This window comes from Myotis davidii, unplaced genomic scaffold (assembly GCF_000327345.1).
Source record: "Myotis davidii unplaced genomic scaffold, ASM32734v1 scaffold652, whole genome shotgun sequence".
Classification (NCBI taxonomy): domain Eukaryota; kingdom Metazoa; phylum Chordata; class Mammalia; order Chiroptera; family Vespertilionidae; genus Myotis; species Myotis davidii.
The window spans coordinates 420,995-426,947 of record NW_006284936.1 but is presented as its reverse complement, the minus strand read 5'-3'; the positions used below and the strand labels follow the sequence as shown (position 1 = coordinate 426,947).

Genomic DNA, 5,953 nt, shown 5'->3' with positions numbered 1-5,953 from the left:
ATTCTTCCTGATTGAGTTTTGGAAGGTTGTATTTTTTTAGGAATTAGTCCATTTCCTCCAGGTTGTCTAGTTTGTTGGAATAGAGTTCTTCATGGTACTTTTCAACAATCCTTTGTATTTCTTTGGGGTTTGTTGTTATTTTGCCCCTTTCATTTCTGATTTTGTGTATTTGGGTCCTTTCTCTTTGCTTCTTGGTGAGCTTGGCTAAAGGTTCATCAATGTTGTTTATCCTTTCAAAGAACCAGCTCTTGGTTTCATTGATCTTTTGTATTTTTTTTGTTCTATGTCATTTATTTCTGCTCTGATCTTTATTATCTCCTTCCTTTTGCTCACTCTGGGCTTTTCTTATTGCTCTCTTTCCAATTCTGTAAGTTGTAGAGTTAGGTGATTTACTACAATTTTTTCTTGTTTTTGTGAGGTAGGCTTGTAGAGCTATAATCTTCCCTCTCAGGACTGCTTTCATTGTGTCTCATAGGTTTTGGGTTGTTGTGTTTTCATTGTCATTCATTTCCAGGATGTTTTTATTTTCTTCTTTGATCTCTTTAGTAACCCAATCATTGTTTAATAGCATGCTTCTCAGCTTCCAAGTGTTTGATTTTTTTATTGTTTTTATTGTAGTTTATTTCTAATATTATGCCATTGTGGTCTGAGCAGATGCTTGATATATTTTCAATCTTCTTAAATATAGAGAGACTCTGCTTGTAACCCAATATGGGGTCTATCTTTGAAAATGTCCCATGTGCACCGGAGAAGAATGTATATTCTGTAGCTTTGGGGTGAAATATTCTGAAGATGTCAATTAAGTCACTCTGATCTAGTGAGTCATTTAGGATTGCTGTTTCTTTGCTGATTTTTTTGTCTAGAAAATTTATCCAGTGATATCAGTGATATATTAAAGTCCCCTATTATGATTATATTTTTGTCGATCTCTCCCTTGTTATCTTCTATGAGTTTTTTTTTAATGTATTTGGGTCCTCCTGCATTGGGTGCATATATGTTTATCAGGATTATATCCTCTTGTTTTATCAATCCCTTTAGTATTATGATATGACCTTCCTTATATCTTGTTACGGCCCTCACTTTGAGATCTATTTTGTCAGATATATGTATTGCTACCCCAGCTTTTCTTTCATTTCCATTTGCTATGGGTCATGTCATTTTATCCATTCAGCCACTTGATGTCTTTTGATTGGAGCATTTAGTCCAATTACGTTTAAAGTTATTATTGATAGTCACTTGTTTGTAGCCAATTTTATTTTTTGTGCCTGTTTTCCTTCTTCCCTTTTTATTTCTTCTTTTTACACCGGTCCATTTAAAATTTCTTGCATTGCTGGCTTGGTTGTGATAAACTCCCTTAGACTTTTTTTTATCTGTGAAGCTCCTTATTTCCCCTTCAATTTTGAATGATAGCCTTGCTGGATAGAGTATTCGTGGATTCAGTCCCTTGCTTTGCATCACTTTGTAAATGTCCGTCCATTCTTTTCTGGCCTGATGTGTTTCTGTTGAGAAATCATTTGATAATCTAATGGGAGATCCCTTGTACATACTTTCTGCAAATTATTCCTTTTATGCTGTAAGTTTTTTGGTGATCTTACTGTCAATGTTGTGTCTTTATTGTTCTTTGTTTTAGGTAGAATAACTCCCTCAAATATTTTCTGTGATGGAGGATTTCTGGTGATAAAATCCCCCAGCTTCTGTATGTCAGGGAATGTCTTTATCTTTCCTTCATATTTAAAAGATAATTTTTCTGGATATGTTATTCTTGGCTGGTAATTTCTCAGATATTTGAATATTTGGTTCCAATCTCTTCTGGCTTCTAGAATTTTTTCCAGAAGTTGGATGAAATTTTGAAGGGTTTTCCTTTATAGGTCACTTCTTTTCCCTGGCTGCTTTGAGAATTTTTTATTTGTCATTAATTTTTGACAGCTTTAAAACTGAGTTCTTTGGAGAGGACCTCTTTGGGTTGAGGTAACTAGGTGTTCTGTTGGACTTGAGGACCTAGTTCTTTCCATAAGTTTGAGAAGTTCTTATCTACTAGTTGTTTGAATAGACTCTTCATTTCTTTTACCCTTTTTTTCTTTCTGGTGTACACATTATTGGTATATTGCTCTTTCTGATGACATCAGATCTTACAGACTTTTTTCATTATTTCTTTTTACTCTCAAATCTCCTTCTTCTTCTATCTGTGTCATTCTTGGATATCTGTATTTGATATCACTAATTATTTCCTCCTGATCATCTCTATTTCCTAAACTTGCTATTTATATTTCAGTCTTCATCTTTTATTGAGTTCTTCAATTCCAGAATTCTTTTTGGTTCTATTTTTAAGTTTCAGTCTCTTTGGTAGAATACTCTTTTCATTGATTTTATTTATGAGTTCATTAATCTACCTATCTATGTTTTCTTTTATCTCACTGAAATTTTTCAGAATTGCTGTCTTGAATTTCCTACCATTTAAATCACATTTTTTCCATTTCTTTGTTTATTTCATGGAGATTTTTCATTTTCTTTCTGAACTGTCTTGGTGCCTCGGTTACTAATGATATTTGATGGATTAGATCTGTCTAGGCATTGATGGGAATGAAATTTGCTTTTTTAAAAGAATGATTAGCATTTTATTTAGCAGCATGATAAGAAGACATCTTTGTTTTGTTTTCCAGTTTGTGGTGCTGAAACACAGGTTTTTACTTCTTGCACTGCTAGGCTTCTGGGATCTATGCAGGGTGATGGAAAATGTCTTGTATTCCATGGGGAATTAGATATCTTCTCTGTGACCAGGTCACATCTGTCTTAGGGCACCAGCCTTTTGGGGGAATGTGTTGGGATATGGGTTTCTGAGTCCACGAAATCCCAGTGTTGTCCTCTGCAACCAGTCGCTGCCCACGATGTCGCAGGTATCCCCACTGGTTTCAGCTTCCCTGGGTGGAGGTGGGGTTGGCTGTAAGAGGCCGGCTCCTGCATTTGTGGCTTTTTTTTTTCTCCCAGTAAGGGTGGCTGCCAGACCTCAGCTGTAAGGCTGCTGTCACTGGGATTAAGCATGGTATTTACCTGCCACTCAAGGGAGGAGTGCTTCTGCATCTCTAATCCTTAGAGAAACAGATAGTGTGCTCTGTACTAATGCTCACAGCTACAGCTTCTTCTGAGACCCCTGCTAGCTCTGATAGGGTTAGGGGAAGCAAGCTCTGCATGGGTGAGGTAGCCAAGCTCCATGGCTTTGTTTTCTGCCTGACAATGGTGGCTGTTAGACCATAGCTGTTGCACCTCTGTGTTCTGTCTCTGCTCCAGTCACTGGGTTCAGCTACAATATGTGCTGACCACTCAGACAAGAATGTTGGTTCTTCCTCTCTACTCCTCAGGGCTGCCAAGAGTGTAGACTGCAACCTGATTCCTCCCCTCTCCCAAGATCCACGGTCAGCTTTAGGCTGTGCTTGTGGCACCCATCTCTGCTCATCTCACTCCTACACTGTTCACTTTGATTCACCCCCCTGCCTTCAGATGTTTCACTGCAAGGATATCTCAGACATGTTTGTGTGTTGAGCAGGGAAAATTCTTTGTTGTGTTATAACTGTTCTACGTTTTGTAACATCAAGAGGAGAAACAAGGAGAACCCCTCATGCCACCATTCTTCTTTGATTTATTTAAGCTCTGCAGTAATGTTCCACTTTCTCTTCTTAATAATTTGAGTCTTGTCTCTGTCTTAGTCAGTCTAGCTAAAGGCTTTGATTAAAAATTTTGTTGATTTTTTTTAAAGAAGTAGCTTTTCGTTTCATTGATTCTCTCTTTGTTTTTAATTCTCTATTCTAATTTGTATTATTTCATTCTAACTTTATATTTAACTTGCGCTTCTTTTTCTAGTTCTTAGTTATAAAGCTAGGTTATTGATTCAGATTATTTCTTCCTATATGACATAAGCATTAACAGCTATAAATTTCCCTCTGATCCCTGTTTTTACTGGATTTCATCCTTTTTAGTATGTTGTGTTTTCATTTTCTTGTATCTCAAAGGATTTTCTCATTTCCCTTGTAGTTTGTCTTTGACCCTATTAGTGTTTTAGGAGTGAATTTTTTAATCACTACATATTTGTAATTTTCCAGTTTTTCTTCTGTTATTGATTTCCAGTTTCATCAGAATTGTTCAAGTTTTCCATGGCCTTGTAAATCTTCTGCCTAATTGTTCTATCTATTACATAATATGGGGTACTGAAGTCTCCAACCAGTACTGGTATATTATACTTTTTATTAATTTATGTCAGTTTTTCCTTTATGTATTTTAGTAGTCTGTTATTAAGTGAATATATATTCATGATTGTAATATCTCCCCCATGGGTTGATGGTTTATCATTTTAAAATGTCCCTCTTTATCTCTAGTAAAGTGTTTTGTTTTAAAGTATTTTATTCTGAGATTAGCATAGGAACTCCAGCTTTCTGTATTTTCATGACATATATTTTCCATCTTTTTCTTTCAATCCATTTGCATTTTAGATTCTAAAGCGACCCCTCTAGGCAACATATAAATACATGTTATTTTGCTATCTATTCTGAGGCCTAGATTGCCAATCAAATTTAATATTACTATTGTTATAGTTGGATTTATGTATGCCATTATATTTTTTATTTTATATATTGGTTGTCTTTTTTTTGTTCTTTTATTCCTTCTTTATGGCTTTGCTTTGCTTTAAGTGATATTTTCCAATGAAGCATTTAATTTTTTGTCATGGTTTCCTCACTTTTTATTCTTTTCTTAATGGTTTTTCTATGACACACCATGTACATATTATCACAATTTCTTTCAGATTTATGCTAACTTAATTGCAGTGAGATATATACATTTATTCCTATATTCTTTATTTTCTTTTACCTTTTTATGATAATGTTATACACATGACAGGTATTCATGTTAAATTCACATTAATACATTGTTATAATTATTACTTTATGTAAGTTTATTATTTAAAAAAGCTAAGGGCAGAAAGGAAATCAAGAATATATTTATAGCTGTTATTATATTAATTTTATTATTTATCATTTTTTATTCTCTTTATTTGTTTTCCTGAAACTCACTTATCATCTGGAGCAGCGGTAGCCAACCTTTCGGACCTCACGGACCACCAGTGGTCCATGGACCACCGGTTGGTGACTGCTGCTCCAAAGGTTTCCTTAAACCAGCAGTCACCAACCTTTTGGACCTCACAGACCACCAATGGTCCGTGGACCACTGGTTGGCAACCACTGATCTGGAGTAATTTCCTTAGCCCAATTCAATTTTGCTGCCACCCAACTCCTTTGTCCTGTTATTAGAAAATATGGTAGATTTTGATATGTAATAGTTCTATAATAATAATATATGCATATTATTTTATAAAATAGATTTTAAATCAGTTAAGAAAGAAAAATATGTATTTATACTCCCTTTTTTTCCCATCCCCTAACGTCATGCTTATCTATACTAACGATCTTTGTTTTCACATGTGGATTGAAGTTACAGTCTAAAGTCACTTACTTTCTGACTTAAAAACTTCCTTTACATTTCTTATGGGGTGAGTCTTCTAGCAACAAATTCTTAGTTTTTGTTTATCTTGGAATGCCTTTGTTCCCCCTTCATTTTTGAAATATAGCATTGATTAGTATAACATCCTTAGTTACTATTATTTTCTTTGAGCACGTTAATAAATATGTTTTATCACTTCTTTATGGATTCCATTGTTCCTACTAAAAGGTCAGTCATTAATGTTATTGGGGTTTCTTGTCCAGGACATGTTTTCTCTGCTGGCTTTTAAAATTTCTCCTTGTCTTTGATTTTCAGAATGTGTGTATATGATATGTATATTGTGGTTTTCATGCGTATCCATCTTTTTTAAAATATATTTTACTGATTTCAGAGAGGAAGGGAGGGGGAGAGAGAGAGAGAAATATCAATGATGAGAAAGAATCATTGATCAGCTGCCTCCTGCAGT

General features: G+C 34.8%; 1 long non-coding RNA gene across 1 annotated transcript in view; it reads right to left on the bottom strand.

Moving 5' to 3' along the window:
- Positions 1-835: 835 nt before the first annotated feature.
- LOC107181750 overlaps positions 836-5,953 on the bottom strand; it is a 23,182-nt gene continuing 18,064 nt past the window's right edge. The window contains exon 3 of the long non-coding RNA XR_001512454.1: positions 836-846. This is a non-coding gene — a long non-coding RNA (uncharacterized LOC107181750). The remainder of the gene's footprint in view (positions 847-5,953) is intronic.